This window comes from Lycorma delicatula, chromosome 2 (genome assembly GCF_047948215.1).
Source record: "Lycorma delicatula isolate Av1 chromosome 2, ASM4794821v1, whole genome shotgun sequence".
NCBI classification, from domain to species: domain Eukaryota; kingdom Metazoa; phylum Arthropoda; class Insecta; order Hemiptera; family Fulgoridae; genus Lycorma; species Lycorma delicatula.
Window position 1 is genome coordinate 54,292,851 of NC_134456.1, and position 24,477 is coordinate 54,317,327.

Sequence of the window (24,477 nt, forward strand, 5' to 3'; positions counted from 1 at the left end):
AGGACTGGATATCGAGCCTTCGTAGAACATATTTCATTAAACAAGTTTCGTAAGAAAAATCGGGTAAACGATCTTTTGAATATCCGAACAACATATTTTCTTCTAAATAACATAATTTTGTTATATCAAAAATAATTTTGAAATTGTACTATCGGCAAAAATTAACTTAATGTAGTTTCTGTATCCCGATTCCTGAAGATCATTTAAAACTCTTGAACGATACACGTAGAGGAAATTCACTAATTATGTAAGGACCTTAAAGAGTAGAACAATGCCTTATTTGAAAAATCTTCTGTTTTCTGATTGAGGACTAATATTTATATATTATGTAAGATGAGCAATCGACGTAACATTATTATTCTCGGAACTTTCCATTCTTTGATCAATTACTGCCAAAGATGTCATACTTAATGTATGTTATGTAGTTATCAATTGTCCGATATTGCTTTCTAAAAATAAACAATTGGAATATTTTTTAATAAAATGAAGACAATAAATATATATATATATATATATTAATTTAAGAAACAGGTAATAAATTTTACACCATAAAATGTAATAGATTTCTATATTGGTTTAAAGAAAAAAATAAACATCCAGTTTAAGAAATACAAATTATAGATGCTTTTCTAAACTCATAAAATAAATGTAAATCCATCTAAGCTCCTCATAGAGAAAAAAATTAGAACAGATACAATTACATATAATTAAATTATAACTAATCACAATAGTGTTTTATTCTGAAATGGCACAAATAAAAAAGAGAGATAAAGTGAAACAGATTGTGATCGAGAAGGTAGTAAGTATAAACGATTTTTGTATATCTAAAATGAATCTGGAAACATGTACACACTAAAATGTCTAGCCTAGTCACAAAAATGTTCTCAAAATGTGATTTAAACATAGATTAAGAGTCACAACTACAGATTGATAGTCACAACTACACTAAAAACATGATGCAGATAGTCTAAAAACGGACAAAACTGGAATTTGAGTCATTTCCTTTATGCTAGGTGCAAGTTCTTACTGATTTTATGATATTCTTACTTTTTTAATGTTTATTCAATAAACGTTAAATATTAGTATTTAGTTCAAATAGGCAGTACCCTTGAGTAATTCGTAATATTTCCTTGTATGGACATGAAGATATAATCAGAGACGCTCTAGAAGAAGATGAAAGAATCAGTGTAAAAGAAAGGAAAATGAATGTATAAAGTTAGCAAAAAACCTGTTTTTAGGAGAGGAAGCAGAGATTATTCAACAGATTATTTCAGAATTAGAAATTATCTTTATAAAATATGATATGACAGTGAATGTTAATAAAACTAAAGCAATGAGAATATGATACAAGAAGACAATATCATTGCAATGAAGAAAGAATTGAATAAATTCTTTACCGTATAAATTTATGGCAAACCACTTAGGTTATGTACAGATACTTAGGTTTAGTACCAGTACAGACATATGTTATCTGAAGACTCTAAAATGAAAATGAAAAAAAAAACAAGAATAGTAATGGCTAAGGAAGCATCTAACAGAAAGAAACAGTTATTATGTAGAAAGATTTTTTATGCAAGACCAGAAATATTTTGTGAAATGTTAGGTCTGGAGTTTACTTCTGTATGAATATGAAAAATGGATTATAAAAAAAAGAGATGGAAGTATTTGAAAGATGGACATGGAGTAGAAATTTCAAAGGGAAAAAACAAAAATGAAGAAGTAATTAGAAGATTTAACACAGATACAGGCTTAATCAGAACAATTCAGAATAGGAAAGCTAACTGGCTGGAACATTTAATGTGAGGAAAACATTGATTAAAATAGTGCTAGAAAGATCAGCAGAAGGTGCAACAAATAAAAGGAGTAAAACTTTATAATGATTTAAAAGGAAGTGGGAGCTGTCAGAATCTTAACATTTATCTAGGAACAGAGGAGAAAAAGTTACGGTGCAAGGAACCTACCTCAGAAAATGTAATCATACTATAATGAATAAGATATTTAATTAAAAGATGTTTAAATGTAGTTTGTCATTATGTAAAAAAAGGTTTTGGAATATTTAAACCTAATGTAGCCTTATATTTATATTTCAGGAGGAACACATTTGTCCAGGTTTACTCGATAGATACTACACTGTCTACGATCATTGTACACCGGGAAAGGAAACGGAGTAATTCCTTGCTTTGAATCGTGTGCGTTTAGAAACGTCCACTTGAAAGATAAAACCTTCAGCTAGATCTCTAATAAAGGTATTACGTATTATGTAACCTCAGTTGAAATTTTGGGAGGGTGAGAGGTTTAAAATTTAGAATTTTATTCTTATATAATAAATGAATTTCTGTATATAATCTGCAAATACATTTAGGTCAATTATTTGATAACTTATCTCATATTTTCATGCGGTTCTTTAAATATTATTCTCACGCTTCTTGGAAAGTATTCACTACTATTATTAGATATCGTGTATCCTTAACGAGCGATTTATTAAGAAAGGTTTTTAATATGAAAAAGTTAATTTTCTGCAGTTGATAACCGACACAGTGGAATGTAAACGTTTTAGTCGCTTAAACAAAAACATTACTAGAGAATTCTTATTAAGCTATTATATGGATTTTTAGTACAAATCTTGTAAAGATACATACTAAAATTAAAAAAATATATATATATATTAATTCGTGAAGGTAATAGAAAATATATATTAAAAAAATATGCTTACTTCTTTTAAGTATGCATCAGCTAATGCGGATATCACTGAGCTCATTGTAAAGGTGCAGGTAGATAGGTAGGTATGTGGATGGTTTTTTATACTCCTAATGGACCGGTGGTCCTTCGACAATACGTACGCAAGTTGAATTTTTTTCAAAACTGGACGGTAGACGTTCGCTGTAAGACTCTTGATATTCAATAGAGGATAAGGGAATTTTCCTAAGTGATGTACGTCATTTCATTCTCTCACACACAGTTTCTCTCTCTCTCTCTCTCTCTCTCTCCCTCTCTTACTACTTTTTTAGAACAAAAACCTTATCGTTATAGAATATAATAAACTAACCTACTTCTCAAATATAATTTACTCGATATTGTGAGCGCACAATTCTTTTGACTTTTTCTTATATAATCATTTAATAAAAAGCATTTAGTCTATAAAATAACGTCGAAGAAAAGTTATATACACCAACGAGATTTATTTTGTTTTAATAGGGTCTGTAGAAGTTGTATTCATCAAAAAAATAGCATTTATACAAGTTATTTATAAAAAAATTCCTAATTCTGATAAACATACAACTTCCAGTGAAAAACTACGATCCGATTAAATATATTCATGAGGACAAATCTAATGATAAATATCTATCTATAAGAATAATGATTTAGTCTGTGAAGTTTTGCTTTTATTGATTTCCTTTATCAGACGCACCTCAGTAGACCAGAAAAATAACTCTGTTTTTAGAATATTAATTCAAATATCTATTTACCAGTGGCGGGGATACATACTATAAAAAAAAGTTTACTAAGCTGATAACAATTAACCTATATCGTACAGCAACTTATTTAATTCTATTTGTGTGTGTGTGTGTGTGTGTGTGTGTGTGTGTGTGTGTGTGTGTGTGTGTGTGGGCGGGGGTTGTCTTATATGCACTGAATGAATATAACTAATCGTTTTTTTACAAATCCTCTTTTTACAGACATTTCTTAACCATTTTTTTTAAATGGTCAATTTTTTAAGAAAAAATGCACAGATTTCGATTATTCTCTTTTTATTTCATTTCGTTATTCATTTTTTTTTTATTGAGAAAATTCCTCTGGTATTTTCTTATAGCTATTTTAGAAGTAACTTGTGTAAGAGGTTTTACCCGAATTTTTTACTATTTTACAATTTAATTATTACTTATTTTACAATTATATGTTCACTTAAACGATCTAAAGATTAAAAAAATTTTTTTGGTCAATTTTTAAAGAAAAATTATTATTATAAAAGAATTTATTTATTAAAAAAAAATATATTGATGTAATTACTCCATTGTAATGACATATAGTTTAAAGTCATAGTGATGTTCAAACTATTTTTATTCGAAAGTAAGAGAGATTAGATGAAGATATAAGGTGAAAAAATAATACATATTTCGCAATGCAGACAATCTTAGCTCAGGCTGAATATTTCTACATCGTTTCTCTATACCTTTTTCTGATTTTATTAGGTTTTCCTTTTTTACATATCTTGCGAACGAGTTTTTTTCATGCATGTAGAGATTTTCCTAGGCCTACTACTATATATTTTAAATAAAAGTAAAATAACGTTTAAAAGAACTGAAAACCGATTTAAAAAAAACTCGCTATAAAATATGAAGACTAATTCTATCCAGTTCTTTAAATTTCAACATTTTAAAATCGAAACCAAATTACGATTTATAATACGTTGATATATTTTAAGTTTTTTAGAAATTTAAATTAATTTTTTTTTTTTTTTTTAATTTTCAAACCGATGCTCGGTCATAACTTTATTGTGATTTACTTACAGGATTACTTTTACTGAAATCACTTAATATAAAATAACATATTATTTAAAACAGTATTTTTAGGATAAAAATTTAATTTTTTTTTGTTTAAAAAGACAACATTAAATTGTTACAATGACCAATCCCATTGTCTCATCAAAATATTCAAAAAATAATGAATAGGTCCTCCTTAATACACATCAGTGTGATTATTTCCTAATACCGATGAGACTTTCATGATTGTCGGTAGAATGTCACTGTTTTATAAAAGTAAGTAGATAGCAATGAAAATTTAAGAACTTACTGAATAATCCACTTTTTAAGTTTTGCATTAAAAGACCTCGAAAAATACCGAACGTAAAAATCCGAGAGGTAACTGTCATCAGTAGGCATATTTTCTACTGTTTCATTCGAATTAGAATTACTAAAGTTAAACTGAATAATTCTAATTACACAAATTAAATTTGTAAAACAAATTTAATAACGTATAATAAATTTTCTTTAAATAATATTACTGGGAAATATTTTATTTAATTGTTTTAACTGTTTTTGTTTTAAAAAGATAAGCACGCGTAATTTTAAATTGGCAAATATATTTGTTTAGTTTTCCCTTACTACTTTTTTCTTTTTTTTTACTAAGAATTATTGTTTCTATCATGACTAGTAATTTCCCCCTCAAGGATGATTTCTTTTTAACCACCGGAGTTTCTTTACTTACCTCACAAATACACATGTTTGAAATATTTATAATTTATCGCACATCACACTGAGTAATATTTATCTCCTATTTTTACATCCCGGTGTTAGCTAAGCTATTCAAATTTATGTAGAGGTTGCTGAAATGTACAATTGACTGAGCTCTCTAAAGACAAAGGAATAATAAATAAATAATAAAATTAACATTCAAATACAGTAATAAACAAGAGATATATATTAATAATTAAAAATTATGACTGCCAAAAAAAAAATTGCTGACAAATATTGCTCTTGAATATAGCATAATTAAAGAGGTGCGGGTGACAATTTTGTGTATAGTATTAGTATGTGGTATATTTTTTTTCTAATTAGCTAATGACACTCCCGGTAATGTAAGGATTCCAACGCGGGGTCATACATCTAAATCGATTTAACCGTTGAACTGCTACGGTGGAACAAACATGCATACACCCTAAATACATTACACTCCTTTTTAGGCAAAAAATACTTTAAGAACACGTGCAGTTTTATTAATTTTATTAAAATAAATGGAAATATACAGATTACATTAATAAACTCAAACACCTTTTCCTAAGCAAAAGATGCCTCGCACGAGGTGTTCGCATCACCTCATCACTCTAGACTCACACCCAGTCCCCATGGAAAGCTTATTATTATTATTACCGAACATAAATTTCTTTAATTTAATGTTGTTTTATTCTATTTAGCGTAAATTTAATTCTATTATTTTTCTAATATCATTCATTCGATTTTAAGTCATTTAGTCCTAACCCAGTTCACACAGTTATAGAGGCTCACAGTTCACAGTTCATTAATTCAATTCATTAAAGTTTGGGCTTCAACCGGCAAATCACTACTACTACTACTACTACTACTACTACTACTACTACTACTACTACTACTACTACTACTACTACTACTACTACACACACACACACACACACACACACACACACACATATATATATATATATAAGAGGCCTATGACACTTCAGGTAACGTAAGGATTCCAACGCGGGTCATACACTTAAATCGATCAGCCGTTGAGCTGCTATGATGGAAGAAACATACATACACACACCCTAAATTCATAAACTCCTGTTTGGGCAGTCGTGTAAATGTAAGCGCACCTTCGACTGGAATTGAACCTTAATCCTGCAACATCATGTACAACGTATTGGTTTAATTTATTTTACAAGTATTCTATAAAGTATTTTATAGGCTATTCCTATACTGATAATGGATACTTAGATTTTCCTAACCAGCTGATTGTTTGTTTTCTCCTTTCTCCAACTGTTTTCCAGCTACTGCTGGGTCTGGGTGTGTGCATATAAGCAAATTCAATTACCGCTACCGGCTTGTCTGGTGTAACTGTAAACGTAGTGCAATGTAACTGTAAATATACCGGTAAACATGTAATCTGGAACAGATTCAGGTGGATCTCTCCTGAGACGTATGGTTACTTGAAACCCAACCACCAAAGAATACCGGTATACAAAGTCTAGCATTCAAATCCATATAAAATCAACTGCCCTTACAAGAACTCAAACCATAGAACTCTTGACTTCAAAAATCAGCTGATTTTGCGATGAAAACTTTAATTACTAGACAATTAGACTAACCCGGCGTATTACTAATCAGCTGATTATTGATTTTTATAATAAACTAATTATAATGGTAGTTTTTTATATTTGTAATCCCTTCAGTAACTACAAACTAATTCTCAGTTACAATAACCCTCATTTTTTACGATGAGAAATGAATTTTAATAGTGTAGAAAATGACAAACTTAACGGGAAATCGAATTCAGAATCTTCATGATAAAGGCAGACACGATACCTCTCCGCCATGGACCACATATGATTACAAATGTGTTTATTATTAACTATTATTTTAATACTTGTTATTCACTTTCAAATTTTATATATATATATATATATATATATATATATAGCCTTACCAATTTTATTTTATTCCATAAAAATAAATTTTAATAAGGAAAAAAATTATATATAATTATTGAATTTCACCAAAATTCCTCCAGATACTGTTTTTTTCTATTATTTGAAACGGTATCTTTGTTCAAATTCACAGCAATGTTTCCTTAAAAATTGTTTAAATTTTCATTTTATTTTGTATAAATCCACTGAATAATTTTCTTAAAGTGAAACACTAGAGAATAAATAAAACAGAACTGTTTCCATCAAACCAGAATGGAGCTTTAGCTTTAAATTTCAAACTTTGGTTGTGTTTCGGAATGCCAATAAAAAATTGAAAAGAATAAAACCCACAAAAATTTTATGCGATTCTATTTTAGTCTTAATTTTTTAATGAAACAGCCTTACGTTGTGATAATTATAATAAATGTTTTATTAATCTTATCATCAGTTCTTTACCCTACATATTTTGTCCGCCCGTAAAAGTGAGATATGTCATTTTATCTGTGATAATTAAATTTGGTGTAGAAATCATCCTTCTCCCATATGACTGCTGCTATGAATAATATACCAAAAGTCCAATATGAACACAGAAATTTTAGGTTTTTGAAATTAAAAAATTTCGAAAATCAAGTTATTCTGTGTTCTGTGTTCTGAGTCAAATTTCAATTTTATAAATTTATTTCTACTTCTTAAAAAAAAAAATTGTAATCGAAAAATTTATTGGAACCTGAAAAATAAAAAAAAATAAAAAATCAAATCTTAAATATTAAGTCATAAAGAAAGAATCAGCTTCTCTTACTTAAAAAATAGAATCATTTTTTATTTTAATTATAAAAATATTATTAAACTACCGTTATGAAAGGAATAATAATATATTATCTATTCTTCTGTTTAGTCTTCGGAACCACCGTCAAGTATTACTTCAGAAAATGAATGAGGATGATACATACGAATGTAAATGAAGTGTAGTCTTTTACGGTCTTAGATCGACCATTATTGAGACGTGTGCTTAATTGAACCCCAACCACCAAAGAATACCGGTATCCACGATCTAGTATTCAAATCCGTATAAAAGTAACTGCGAGCAGGTTTTTTGGCCGCCTTCTCTTACGTAAAACCCTCGAAAAAAGTAATGATTATGTTATTTTAAATATCAATAGTATGTGAGGTGGATTTAATATACTATCGATAATTTATATATGATTGATCTAAATATCTCCTACACAATATCGATAATTTTTACGAACAATATTTTAATCACTTAGTAACACGTAGAGGCAGATGTATGTACTAAAATATAAATTATCGATTTACTGGTTACAGCGTGTGAGGACAAAAACAATCCCCAAAATTGTGGTAGTTGACTTAATAACCTCCTTTTGGAAAGGTCAGTTAAAAATAGAAGCAATATTTTCATCATCAAGTACGGATGGTTATGTGTATCTTTCAGTGGAATTCATTTCCATAACTAAATTTTAAAAACTACCTAGGCTTCCAATCTGCATTTTAAAAATTGATTATGTTTTACGTTTTGATTATTACTAAATTTATGTATTCTAATTTTTAAATGTACGTATTTATTTTTACTTCCTTGTACGAAGTAAAGGAAGTATTGTAATTCCGAAAAATTTGGTTTAAGATTTCAACGGAAATATACAATTTGACCATCCCTGAATCCATTTTGACTAGATTCGGCGTGACATCTGTACGTATGTATCTCGCATAACTTAAAAACGATTAGTCGTAGGATGTTGAAATTTTGGATTTGGGACTGTTGTAACATCTATTTGTACACCTCCAGTTTTGATTGCAATCGACTGGACCAAAAGTGTACAAAAAAGCCTAAAGACCAAAAAAAAGAGGATTTTGGACTTTTTCTGAACTTCAGTAATATGTTCTCATTGAGAGCTTTTCAACGATATATCATAATATATCGTTGAAAAGCTAAATAAGTGGTACTTATTTTCATTGGTTTCACAGTTATAGAAAAAAGAAATTTTAATTAATGAAATATGTGGGGGAATGGCACATCGGTTCGAATCCGACTTCATATACATATACTTTTTTTTTTACTTTTTTTTCATTTAAATTGATTGATTAATTAATAATTATTAACCTCTGATTCCATGACATTAAAAAAAAAAGTATGAAAAAATCAGAAGTTATTAGTAAAATAGAATTTTATGTACTTTCATTTTAATTCAAAACTTTTTACAGAGGTTAAATTATTAATAAATCAATATATTTAAATTAAAATAAAAAAGTTTAAATAAGGAGATGAAGTCTGATTCGAGCCGATGTGTGCATGGTTACGGATCCGACACATTCTCATTTACACTACATTACTTGAGCGACGTGAAATAAAAGTAATATAAAATACTGATACGGACACCACAAAAAAAATGTGATGAATATGGTATCCACCACAATGTAATTGTGTAACTGACCAATTTATTAAAGAGTTGAAGGATCATATCTCACTTTCAAATGAAATAAGTTTAAATGAAGCGCAGCAAAAATATGTATGTGTAATTTTATAGGCGGCGTAGAAGGAAGTCATATAGTGTCCACATCAGATCTTTATCTATTAATTTTTAAACTTCAGTTGTTTACGTAAGAAAATAGTTGAAAAAAGTGTTAGAATGTATCAACTTTAAATTAATTAACTATTTAATTCAAAATGTTATTTATTTTTTGAGAATGAAGGAAATTATTTTAACCAACTTCTTTTATCTGTTGTCATCACGCATTGTCAAATTTCATCATGCATTTATTTATGCAATATTCAATACACTAACCTCGTGTATACAGGTTACAAATGAAAAGTTGTTCTGTGAAGGATTTTTTTTCTTTTTAATTTATAAAATTCTGTCCTACTCTTAATTCACCAGTTTTTTTTATACGTAAAAAAATTGTTTTGCGAGTTAATTAACGTACGGTTGTTACTTACTCCCTGTATTTATGATTCCCTGATGAAAAACTAACATAAATAAAAATAATATATGCCCTGTAGTAATTTTTTGGAGTAAAAATGGCGGATGTCGGTTATAGGGGTTAGATAAAATTTTTGGAATTACTCTGTAAAATCTAGCAGCGAACGTTACTAAAGCGCCGTATACTCATACCGCCGGGTTGACTGCATGCACATCCATTCCACCTCAACCCCTATCACACCCCTCCTCAGTTACTTCACCGCTCCTCGCTCTTCACCCTCTGTCATCTCATACCCCATACCGACTCCGCTGTTGTTAACTGAACTCCGCTACTACTGCCAGTATAGCTCTCTACTCTTTTCTCTCTCTATATGTCTTTCTGTCTCTGTTTTCCTCTTCCTCTCTTGGCTCTACTACACTTTGGAGCTTCGGCTTCATCAGTGAGAGCGGCTCGGTGATCGTGGTTGCGGGTGCGAGAGTGTGGCGGTGGCAACCGGCAACTGTACAATACGCTTTTCTTTTTGCTTCTGTTTTCCATGTAAAATAACGAGTACCAGTACCAGTACAGCACTGTACTGTGTATAACGAACCGAACTCGACCCCCTTCTCCACTGCTCTTCGCCGCACTCACTAAACCTCACTGTAACCCCTCTTATCCCTACAACTACTCCCCCTTCATCCATAACCCTCACGTCCGCAACTTACACTACATCCGGATTTGCGTTCACAAGCACCAAGCTCCTCTACTATTTCTTCTTTTTCTTTTCTCATTCATTCCACCCTTCTCTTCATCTACCCTCCATCCTCTCTCTTACCCCTCCGATCTTACTTGTTTTAAACTTTCTTAGTGTGTACATCCATGCGAATTTTCCATATTACAAGGAAAAAAGAAATGTGTACTAATTACAAAATACAGTATGTGTTATCTACTGTTAATCAGTTGTGTGATAGTGTCACTGTCACTTTTTTTTTAACTTCATCATATTACAATATAACCGGTTAAATTTCCTTCCTAAAAGGAAATAATAACATAACTTTGTATAGTATTATTTATTACTGAGAGATGATTGCCAATCAAATATTTCACCGCGACTATTTATTATACATATATATTGATTATTATTTTTTCTTTATAACATCTGTCTGTAGTAAGTTAATTTTGTCCGTAATGTGTTTGCATTATATTATTATCTATTATTTCAACTATCATTATTTTCCATTATTATTGTTATTTATTATTTCAATTTATGTCTCTCTGTCCAGGTTCTTACACAAGAACAAATGAATTAGTAATGTAACTTATATGATGATTCCTGACTGAAATTTTAACATTCAATATTTACATTGAAGATCCTTTTAGATGTAAAATATTTTTTTTTGGAAAATCATATGTTCATGATGTATTTCAGGGAAAATATTAATAGGATGAATATTAAACTTTATTATATTTTTTTATAATTCTGTAAAATTTAAGGAAACATTAATAATTTTTTTGTGTAATTTAAACCCTCAGGATGGATTTAATATTAAACAATAATAATAATAATAATAATAATAATAATAATAATAATAATAATAATAATAATAATAATAATAATAATAAAAATAATAATCATAATAATAATAAAACATTCCAATTGAAGCGAACTGAATCAAATAAGTTTTTAATATTCAAAAAGTTTTTTGAATTATTTTTTCTGAACTTGATAAAGGTTTTTTGGACTCATCTTTGTACATATTTATTTATGTTTATTATACATTTATCTCTACTATATAAGATATGTAAACATTTACATACAAATACAGTTCTTTGAATGATTTCAGTGAAAATCCCTTTCTGCATGTTATTTTTTTTTGTGTTCGAATTTACTTTTGGTTCCGATAAATTGGAACTAATTGTTAATAAAACACTGCGAGAAAAAAAGAAAATATTTTTTTTTTAAATCCAAATGGATCTCTGCCTCGTCTATCAGATACAACTTTTTGTGATCTACTTACTGGCGATGGAACAAACGTAATCAGAAAAAATACTAGCCTATACGAAAACACAAAAAATATGAAGGTTATAGTTTTATAGAATTTGTTTTTTATATTGATGAAAGATTCTCTTCTAGATAATAAATAAAAAGCAATAGATGAAAATACATCGTAGTTATTAATATTATTGTTGCCAAAGAGTATTGTTTCAAGCCTTAATTATTTAACTTGTTCTTTTTGTTATGAAGAGCGGAGATCAACAGCTACAGTCATTAGCTAGGTAGAAAATGGTAATGTATGAAAAGATGCCATGCCTGACCGGGATTTGAACCCGGGACCTACCCACAAATTGCTGAGATGCTACTTACTCAGCCACGAAGGTGGGCAATATTTAACTTATTCATACTATGGCTATAGCTTATACTACACAATCGTATCCTATACTCACTGCTCCTCACGCAGATGATAAACATATTTGACTGTAAACCGTCTTGACTGATTTTAATAAACATATATATACTATTTATTTATTATATTTTAATTAATTCGAAGTACAAGAAAATGTGGGGAGAAGTTTAAACAGTTAAATTAGCGAAAGCGGTTGAAAACGGATTGTAGAAAAAAATAGGATAACAAACATTCTGTGATAAGAATTTTGCCACAACGTAATCTAAGGTGGGCAAATTAAATAATATAAAAAATTTAGCAGTTTTGCAAAAAGATCCTAAGATTCTCTATTAAGTGGGCCAAAAAGGAGAGTTTTAGAATTGTAAAATTTGTTTAATTTTAATTTTTTTTTCAGAAATGAAAAGTTTTAAAGTAAAAATTTTCCATTCAAAATAGCTATTTGTTCCTTGAAAAAAAATTAATAAAGATCAGAGAATTGGGGAAGAAATATCGAATCAACTGTTTATCTTTCTGCTTTAGTAATCTACTTTTTCTTATTTATGGTACAATGGCTCAATTACTTATGATCCAAATTGTTTATATTTCGAGTGTTTTCCGTGATGTCTAAAACAATATACAGATCGATAAAAGATAGAGGATTAATGTAAAACTTATTCTCAATGATGTACTACATTTGAAAATAAAGATCTCAATTTTGTATACGTACAATATTTACCTCTATCTGGTATCAATTCTGCTTGACTATTTATTTCATTACCTGTCCCTCATTATCTTAAGTAAATATGAAATGAATTTTACGAAATTTATTTCGACATATTAATCTTGTTAGGCATCAGTTCATTAGTTCGTTCCAGCAAATGGATTTTTAATGTTAAGCTGTTATGCTATGAAATAACGGGTTTGCTACACTCAATTCAACTTGTATTGTAAAAGTTAAGAAGCTAGACTTTGGGTACCCGATAAGAACCTAACTTAAAGGCTAAGCTTTTGTACAGCGACCGATGAAAAAGAATCACAAGTTAAATTCTCCATATCGAATTCAGTAGTAAAAGTATTAAAAACATCCCACTTCTTTAGAATGGATTCAAGGAGTTTTTACTTCTTTGTACAAAGTAAAGGAATTATTGTGATAGCGAAAAATTTCGATTTTCAGATTTCATCGAAAGTGTACATTCTGACCATCCCTGAATCCATTTTGACTAGTTTCGGCGTGACGTCTGTCCGTATGTATCTCCCATATCTCAAAAAATATTAGACGTAGGATGTCGAAATTTTAGATTTACGACTTTTGTAATATCTAATTTGCAACTCCCGTTTTTACTGCAATCGACTGCACCAAAAGTGTCCAAAAAAGCCCATAATCAAAAATATTTGGATTTTGGACTTTTTTCTTAACTGCAGTAATAAGTCCTCATTGAGAGCTTTCCAACGATATATCATAAGTGGTACTTATTTTAGTTAGTTATTGAGTTATAGCCAAGTATAATTTTAATTAATAAAATATTTGAATCTTACAAGGGAAGGCACATATGTTCGAATCAGACTTTATCTTCTTTTTTTTAACCTTTTTTTGTTAGCTTAAATATATGGATTTAAAATAATTACGAATATTAACCTCTGATTGTGAAAAAAATTTACAATAAATAATAATTCAATAACTACAAAAAAAAATAAAAAATAAAAATGAAAAAATATCGGAAGTTGTTAATGAAATAAAAAGTTATGTACTTTTCATTAAAAAAAAAAGTGTATATGTAATTTGATAGGTGTAACGGAAGTCAAGTGGTGTCTACATCAGATTTTTTTTAACCCAACAAAATAGGGAGTATGTAATCAAGAATAATACAATTATGCTATTAGTGAGAAAGGGATGATCACCCAAAAATTGGGACAACACAGAACTTCTTTAGCCAGTAAATGTCAACCAACTCGTATGCCTTGGGAGATCGGGATTATCTTAATATAAAATAAAAACAGAAAATTATTTATTGATCAATTTTTTTACGTTGATCAACAAAATATATGCTTTAATAAACTAGCCACTTGAGAATAAGCCTGGGCATCCTTAAGGAAGTCTGACATCATCCTCAAAAGTGTGCTGCTTGTTGACTTATTCAACTGGCCTATTCACAATTTAATACTGAAAATATATTAACTGATTCGTTTAAATACACTATGTACAAATGCAAGTGAAAATTCTGTAATTTTATTTAATAATTGCTTAATTTTAAATAAATTTAAAATCAATAAAAACATTTATAAATTAGTTAATAAAAAACGAAAGTATTTTTGTTCTTATATATACATATATATTAAATATACAATTCGATTTTAAAATACATCGGCTAACTTAAAGTAAACCATAATTAGTCGGCTGCTAATTTACATCAAGGCGATCGGTTGTTATTTTACCATTTGTGATACTGCACCACCTGATTTTAACACAAAGTGAGATATGAAGTCCGTTTTATCTATTCACTAATCGTTGTGGTTAAATTAACTATAAGTGTGTGGAAGGAGTGTTCGGCTTAAGATTTCTTTTTTAACTGGATTGTTAGACTTCTTTCAGGAAATGCAAAACAAAAATGTATTAGCCTAAATGGATATTCGTAAATAATAACTTCAGCTTTTAATACAGTGAATATTAAAAAATTGGTTTAAAGCTAATATACTAATACATGTATATACTAGTATATATCTCTAACAAAGATATAATTTTAATGATAATTTACAGCGTCAGATCAACCATTATCGGGAGGCAGTGTATAATTAAATCTACCCAATCAAAATATAATTTAAGGAACATGTGTTATTCTTTTACCAATTGGAAATGCATAGTTTTTCTAGTGTAAGATTTTTTACAATTTTATGAGCACTTATGAATTCATTAAGTTATAAAAATTTGATTTTAGATATCTCATACACTCTAATTTTGTCTTTCCATAACAAAAAGTATATTTAATTTACGTGCAGTCAAAATACCTGTTTAATTTTGCATTCATTCGTATTCCAGTTCTTATTTCTTGCCTGGTAAAATACTCTTGATAACACTATACTAATCAATTTTTCTTAACAAAACTGATAAGATTTGCATTTACATTAATTCTTTTAGTTTGAATATTTTTTTTTTAAATACATTTTTAGCGAATAAATAACAAAAAAAGTTTCCAAGAATTGCAGTTCATTTCAAAAATATATATCCAATTAATATTTTTGTAAATTTTATGTGTTTTATATTCATCCGATTTATGTTTTTTAACTGATTTCCAAAAATATGAAACTTATTACATGGAATGTACTGCTTTATGCAAGTTTAAGTTACTTTTTCCTTTTTTTTTTTTTTGTAGGAAATTCTCCTCTAGTGGTCCAATAAAATAAATTTATTGATAAATTCTTCCAAGATGATAGCAGCAGAAGACTTTTCAAACGAGAAATTTCATGTCATAAACGATTCGTAAATGATTTATAACTTTCATTTATTTAATGGAAAACCTATCAAAATTTACTAGAGAAAAATTTTTTCAAGACGTTATAATTCTTTCGGTCGTTGTTTCGGCCATACCAAAACACATTAACAATATACTAAATGAACAGACACAATTAAAATTCAACTCATCTGTTTCAAGCTTATTTTACACACGTGTAGCAAAACTTATAAAAGCCGTCAGCAGTATCATCAGCTGATGTCTACGTGAGAACATCTGTACCAATCATTGAAGATGGTCATAAGAGCGACTGAAAATATGTAGTTAAATAAATTTTTATTTCCAATTATCATGAATAACACGAAATATCTTTTTTTTCGTCAACATTATTTGGTACTGAATTTAAATTACCATTGGTATAGTCTGAATTTATTCTGATATTTTAAGTTATTATTTTGAGAAATGAGTCTGAGAAATGCCATTTACACACCCCCCATAAATGGAGGAGTGTCGGACTCGTACGGGTTCGGCTAGATGTTATTAAGAGCCTATGTGTACCCGCACCCTACCCACTAAAACTCTTATCTCACCGTTCTCCTCCTCCGGGGTCTATACTGCAAAAGTATTTTTATGTTAAACTTCAAGAAAGATGATAAGTTAGTAAATTTGATGAAAAAATTTATATTTGTTCATCATAGGAAGATCCTTTAACTCACGACCCCTTACAATCTGAGGCAAATTGTAATGGTATTTTTTTCATTGTCTTATTTTTTTGTGAACAATTTTTTTCATAAAAATGGTTTTGAGCAATCCGATCCATATTTTACGCTCAAATAAAAAAAAAAAAAATAGAACATTAAAAGATACACTAGAAATAAAAACGAAAAGAATACACTCATACATAAATGCAATCCTTTATTTGACTATTTGAAGTCGAAATCAAATTAAGAGTTGGTAGCTTGGGAGAAGTTATTTGTTTTTTTAATTTTGTAAGCATTTCAAAATATTGAAATTTGAAAATTTAATAGTAATATATTTTACTTTTTAATGCATTTTTTTTTTTTTAATTTCTTTTAAAATTCATCTTGTTTTAATAAAATCATTTATGTATGCCTAAGAAATACTTTTCATACAGAGATTTCAATAAATGACATAAGATTCATTTCAAATGAATATTTATAAATAAAAATAATGGGCTTCAGTGGTGTATGAAACAAAAAGTATTCTTTTCAAAGTACTAAATTTTAAATATTCCCTCTGCAGATTTTTGATCGCAGAAAAAATATGTCATTCATGTTTGTGATTTAGAAAGGATTTGAGACTCCGTCTTTATTCCATAAGTATTTCAGCAATTAGGCATATACTACAACACCAGACAATAAATAGTGTCCCCGAATAGGCCTGTGATCATGCGCCCCGCCACGCCGTGCCAAGTAATACATGACATTACAAGTCCCGATATTTTCTGTATGGACATTTCGAGGTCTGACCTACATCTATAGAATCTAACGCAGAGGAAAAGGGATCGATAAGGAAATGGGGTGAACGGTGAAGACATCTACCGTCGTAGAATAGCACAAGTCAAATAATCCCACCGAGAGCTTTAAGAGCTGAGGGTGCATGATATAAGTTACAGACGTTCAATAACAGGGGCTGGAGAAATTTTGTAAATTTTATGTTACGGTGCAAAAAATTAATCTTTTTTAAAAATTTTAATTAAGTTACATTAAATTCTATCATTTAATTTTTTAATGTTTAGGTTTGCAAAAAATGTGTTTAAATAATTTATTTTTCTCATTGAAATTGTGATTTAGTGTTTTAACCGATTTTTTAAAATTTATATCGATTTAATCTGTAATATATACCCGACAACGTCTATTATACAGTAGCTTGTTCTCTTTAGATACTCCTTGTAGTAGACATTAACCCACAATTCCTCAGCCGATCGAAGTATCTTTAGGCATCCTTTCAGGATGAGAACAGCATATTATTGACTAATAATATTTGATTGAATATCTCAAATTATTTTTCCATCAAAAATAAAAGATTGCCCAGAACCTAGTTCAGTCTTTCCTAAAGAACAATCTATCCTCTAGAAATTGTTTGTTTGATGCGTGGAACTATCCGACTAAACTTCCCACCTATTGTTAAGTCAGTAATAGTAGAAATTAATATTTTATTACAAAAAAATAAAAAGTTAAATATGCTAATGATTTTCTAAACTTTTTATGAATTATGTTTACGGCACATATGAACATAGGTGTAGAATTTTACTTTACATGAAAATTAAAGCCAATGATTAAATTTATATCTTCTTCTCTTAATTCTCGACGATCAAGTATAATCAAATCATATTATATGAATTTTAAATTTAAAAAAAGTAGAAGAAGAAAAGTTTTAAGTAATTTATCGACTTTTAATTTTTACACTTATAAAAAAACTCCAATAATAACATGCAAACTTATTTGTGGTATAAATTACTGGAATAATAAATAATTTAATAATTAAATCCTTTTTAGAAAATTGGTTGGACAAAATTGTAAAATAAGAGAAAAATGGTATATTATATATGATGAAGGCTAAAAAGGTGTGGAGAAAAGACCGATGATATTTAAGATGGGAAAAAAAAGTGATCAAGTAGTATAAAGGAGGAGTGATAGAACCGTTTCTAATACACATTTTTATTGGTCAGTTAACAATTATTACCGTTGAAAAAGATACACTCGGATAAAATACAAGAGCATGAGTGGTTATTGTGGTGGAGGGGAAGAATGAGAGAAGAGAGTTCTTGTTTTACTTAACCGGGTGAATACCGATGGAGAATGGAGGCTGCTGCTCGCTTTAATGATACTAATCATACAACAATTTACATCGGCAATTGATTACAATGCTTAATACAAGTCAGGGAGGGGTGTCCGAGGATCAATTAACCCTCAAGCGCCGTTTCTTGAAGAGGTGCAACTGATAGACGACCGACACAAAATACTATTACTATTATTAGAAGTACTACTACTACTACTACTATTATTATTATTATTATTATTGTTATTATGTTCTGTTAGCTAGTCATTAGATATTAGCTATTAGCTACTAATTCCAAACACTTAACTATCTTAATCGATAAAATTAGACATAGATATATATCATACGTATTTTTAATAATTTAAAAACTTTATTTTAAAAATCTATTTTTTATATATATATATATATATAAAAAATACGAAGAAGTAGCACACATTTTAACTAACCTCTATTATAACTTAATAGTGCCGACACGTAAAATGTTAACTATAAGCACGTTTTTTTAAAAAAATATTCTAATATTATAAAAGAAAAAAATGTTAAACTAATCTGTGTATTACATTATTAAGTTTAAAATTAAAATAGATCAATAAAAGTTACATTTTTTATAAAATTACATACGTGTAATAAATTATCATCTTATTCTAATTTTAGTAGCTAATTTGTTTACAATAATTATTTTATTTCCTAAATAATACATAAATTAAAGAAAAAATAAAACATAGATGCAAAAATATTCGACATACAAATACATCGAATAAACTATAATATTAATAATTATTAAAGTTTTTCGATCATAAATCCTATTTACAGTTAATTTTGTTTTAATCGAAATAAAGTTTTTTATAAAATACGTCGGATTTTTCACTAATACAAATGTAAATTTATAAATGATATTTTTTTTTTTTAAATTTCAGTTGCGGAAAAAAAATCTGTTTTATTTCAAAGACGATAAGTTATTTTACAAAAAAAATGCTCCTTCGCAGTTCGCATAAGAAAACGGACTTTTAATTTCTGACGCTCTACTATTTCAAAGTCAGAAACGCACTGAATGTTTAAGAGTATAACGCACTAAATACTTTTAATTTACGAGTTGATCCTACACATAAGCATATAGTTTCAACTCACCACTGTGACTCATTACATAAGCTCATGTGAAAAATATACCACTACAGTCAACATAACCTCAATATTGAGGTTCTCTGTTGTCCACCTGAAATTGAGCATAACTCAAGAAAGACTCGACCAATCTTCATAAAATTTTCACATGCATAACTTTAGGTACACTATTATACTATTATTGAGGGTATTTCAAGAAAAGTAATCTTCATCAGATTCTCAGACGCATAACTTCAGATATACTACAACATACTTAAATTTCAGTGAAATTGATCTGGTAGTTTTGGAGATTTTTGGTCCACAAACTTTTATACAAAGGGCTATATATACATGAATAAGGAAACCTGAATGGTATTTTCGTACTCCTCATACCTCAAAACGCAAAGAAAATTCATTTTCAACCCCAATCCCACCATGCGACCGAAAGTAATACCATACTTTTGTTTGAAAAGTCGGTAAAAAAAAAATTAACAAATCAACGTGAAATGTATGTATACATGTAAAATTATTAACATAGCATAATTTGACTTACAGTTTGTTGAAAGGTTTATCCTCGAAATTAAAGAAATAAAATCATATTATAATTAATTTTCGTAATCGTAGATTGAAGCCCAATTTACTCGTTCCTTCATATTTTTGATGATGAGAAATTAATTCTACAGCAGGTGAATTACGCCAAGCTAGACTGGTATTCAAATCCAAAACCGATCCGGATAAAGTAAGAGACATGACTATTCCAACTTGGGGATAATGGAATACGGCAGTGAAGAAATTATTTTAATTTGAAAAGTAAAAAATTTATAGTTTAGAAGTTACAATATAAACAGTTCGAAAGTGGAACGAAAATTTGTTTTTTTTTAATTTTTATTAATTTATTTTATTTCATTAATTTTATTGTTAAGAATTTATAGTCTTTTTTCTTTTTTTAACCTTCAGGACCAATGTTAAGTTTTACTTAAAATTTTTTTTGTAGCATGTGAAAATGCCATGCCTGACCGGGATTCGACCCCGGAACCTCCGGATGAAAGGCCAAGACACTACCATTCGCGTCACGGAGGCCAGCAAGAATTTATAGTCTAGAAGAAAAATACATTATACTCTTGGAAGGTTATGTTACCTTAAATAAGAAGCAAAGCCAATCTTAACAATTACAAACGCCCTAAGCTTAAAAAATGAAATAAAATGCGGCTTACCGGTAAGAAACAGTTTTTAACTTCTTCACTAACCCAATTTTACTGTTACACATTAACATGCCCACCAAACACAAATGAAATTCAAACCTGCCAGTGACACCATTCTGTTCACCACAGGTTCTGTTTATATAATGAATATTATTATTTAATATTAATAATAATGTAAGTATTATTTTCAGAGAAAACACGAATTGATTGGTGTGTCTTTCACTTTAGGTGTTTGCATGTGTTTGTATTCTCTAACCCTGATAAGGGAAACGCCCATGGTAGAGGTAGCACCAGTTTTACCCTTGCGTATTCAGACCATTGGCCTTAACACTAGTCGGTTTCTTCCTAAAATATTATTTTATAGTTTTAAGTTGAGTAGGAAGGTTATGAACAAACACCACAACGTAATTTACGTGATAATGCGTAAAATTAAAAAAAAAAATTAATTTTTACAAAAAATTAACAAAAACTGTTAATCTCAACAAAAATAATCTTTTCTTAAATTAAAATCGTTTTTTAATTTAATAAGTTTATCAGCAATTTTTTTTTTTTTTTTTTTTTTTTTTGTTTAATGATATCGCCACATAAGCTTGAGAACTTGTGCGTGCACTCGCGTCACGGAGGCCGAATTAAACAACTAGTTTTAGAATATTTTTTAAGTGAAATATAAAATTTGTTAAACGTGTCTGAAGATGAAATGCTGAATTAACTATCGTACATTTATATCTTTCTGTCTTGTTTAACCTATTGTAGAGTTAAATTTTATTGATCTCAAAAGCGGCAGTATTTTTCTAATCTAATCGCCATTAAATTATTGTACTTAGTAATCCACTTTTTTCAAAATCTCTTGTAATCCGTAATTCTAATTAATCCAGAAAGAAATTAGCCTACATTATTCCGATTAATTATACACTAATGTATTGTGACAAACGAAAATAGGATTTATGAATATTATTAATAAATATAGTTTTATAATGAGGTAATTTTACAGAGATAGAAGAACAATTGCTAACATGTACAGGAACCAAACAGCAACAGTAGCAATTGAAGAACATAAGAAAGAAGCCATAATAAGAAAGGGAGTCCGACAAGGATGTTCTCTATCTCCGTTACTTTTTAATCTTTACATGGAACTAGCAGTTAATGATGTTAAAGAACAATTTAGATTCGGAGTAACAGTACAAGGTGAAAAGATAAAGATGCTACGATTTGCTGATGATATAGTAATTCTAGCCGAGAGTAAAAAGGATTTAGAAGAAACAATGAACGGCATAACTGAAGTCCTACGCAAGAACTATCCCATGAAAATAAACAAGAAAAAACAAAACTAATGAAATGTAGTAGAAATAACAAAGATGGACCACTGAATGTGAAAATAGGAGGAGAAAAGATTATGGAGGTAGAAGAATTTTGTTATTTGGGAAGTAGAATTACTAAAGATGGACGAAGCAGGAGCGATATAAAATGCCGAATAGCACAAGCTAAACGAGCCTTCAGTAAGAAATATAAGTTGTTTACATCAAAAATTAATTTAAATGTCAGGAAAAGATTTTTGAAAGTGTATGTTTGGAGTGTCGCTTTATATGGAAGTGAAACTTGGACAATCGGAGTATCTGAGAAGAAAAGGTTAGAAGCTTTTGAAATGTGGTGCTATAGGAGAATGTTAAAAATCAGATGGGTGGATAAAGTGACAAATGAGGAGGTATTGCGGCAAATAGATGAAGAAAGAAGCATTTGGAAAAATGTAGTTAAAAGAAGAGACAGACTTATAGGCCACATACTAAGGCATCCTGGAATAGTCGCTTTAATTTTGGAAGGACAGGTAGAAGGGAAAAATTGTGTAGGCAGGCCACGTTTGGAATATGTAAAACAAATTGTTAGGGATGTAGGATGTAGAGGGTATACTGAAATGAAACGACTAGCACTAGACAGGGAATCTTGGAGAGCTGCATCAAACCAGTCAAATGACTGAAGACAAAAAAAAAAATATAATGAGGTTATCGGTTTCTTTATGGGAGCTTTAAAATATTTTTTGTATTGTGACATCTGCAAAACACTTTTCGATTACTGACAAGTACGAAACACAGACTGGCATAAATTATTTATACTAATGACATACGACTGTGACACAATGTTTATTGACCATGCGATGTCATACAATCCAATATCTTCATTATTACTGTTTTGATTAGTATTTGTTTCCTCCTCCACTTGCTTCTTGTGATCGATTTTCTGCCTTATTTTATTTTGAAGGTGATTGTTATTTTTGCTCCAATTCCTTCCTTTTTTATATAAGTATCTCTTATAAAAACGATACGTTTTTTTAACAACCTTTTCTCTAAAAATTTTGATTTTATAGATTATTCTTCCATTAACTGAGATTCCGTAAAGTAATATAATAGTATAATAGTAATATTTATAAGTACTAAAATGTTAGTTATTCTCTCCATCATTTGGTCATCATTCCTAAACGGTACAGTCGAATTGCTGGTTGATTTCGTTTTGGCCCTGATTCAAACTTAGTTTACATAACATTTTAAAAATACGCCGAATGACTCCATCTCTCTCAAACGGAACTGTTTTTTTTCAAATGTTTTTTCTTTACCTGTTATTTTAAGGAAAATTAATAAGAGATAAAATTTTAATCTTTGTACGATTTTTGAACAACTTTTACTTAAAAATATTTTCAGAAAAATGTTAATTTTTTTCAGTAATTTGTTAATCTGCTTATAATTGAGGATATAGATAAATTAGCTCGAATTATTATTAAAACATACTTGATAAAAATAAAATATCACTATTATTATTATTATTATTTAAGTGAGGAAGTACAAAATCAGAGTATTGAGTAAAGACGGATTCTTTAAACCTCTAATGTCTATACGAATTCAACAAATAAAAATAATATTTTTGAAAATTTTTTTCGATCTTAATTCATAAAATATTATTAATAAACTGAATATTGTATTCATAAATTTCAAAATTTAAAACTATTTCTAAAATCAAAATATTACTTAAATCAGTATATTTTTTCTCTCAGTATTCTCAAAAAATATATTTATTATTATTTCTCCTAATAAATGTATACAAATATTTCGTTCTTCTCCATAAAAAGGTGTACATAAATATGTTGTATATTATCTGTCTCACTGTTCCTAATCGATGAAAATAATTTGAAGCACCTAGGTCACAATCCTAGCGTCACTAGTCGAGTTATATAGCCGAAATATGAACAAGTCAAGTAAGTGAGAGTGTCGCTGGCAGGAATAAATACCTCCTAATATTCAGAAAGCTTAGAATGTTGATATTCATTTAATCCAATGAATAAAGTAACAAGAAACCACTTCATTCCTTACTTTCCCAAATAAATCTAATGTGACATGGGATCATTATTCTAGATAATGGCGACTAAACCATTTTTGTTTGTAACATGTCTTAACGAAAATGGTCGGGTTCAACCAGTTGGATCTGGCATTCATCATACATTT

The 24,477-nt window shown here is 28.9% G+C and overlaps 1 protein-coding gene across 1 annotated transcript in view; it reads left to right on the top strand.

Moving 5' to 3' along the window:
• Window positions 1-2,134: 2,134 nt before the first annotated feature.
• The window catches only part of myd (stromal cell derived factor mayday), a 73,922-nt gene continuing 51,579 nt past the window's right edge, over window positions 2,135-24,477 (top strand). Inside the window, exon 1 of the mRNA XM_075355319.1 lies at window positions 2,135-2,246. The gene's annotated coding sequence lies outside the window, so the exon portion shown is untranslated. The remainder of the gene's footprint in view (window positions 2,247-24,477) is intronic.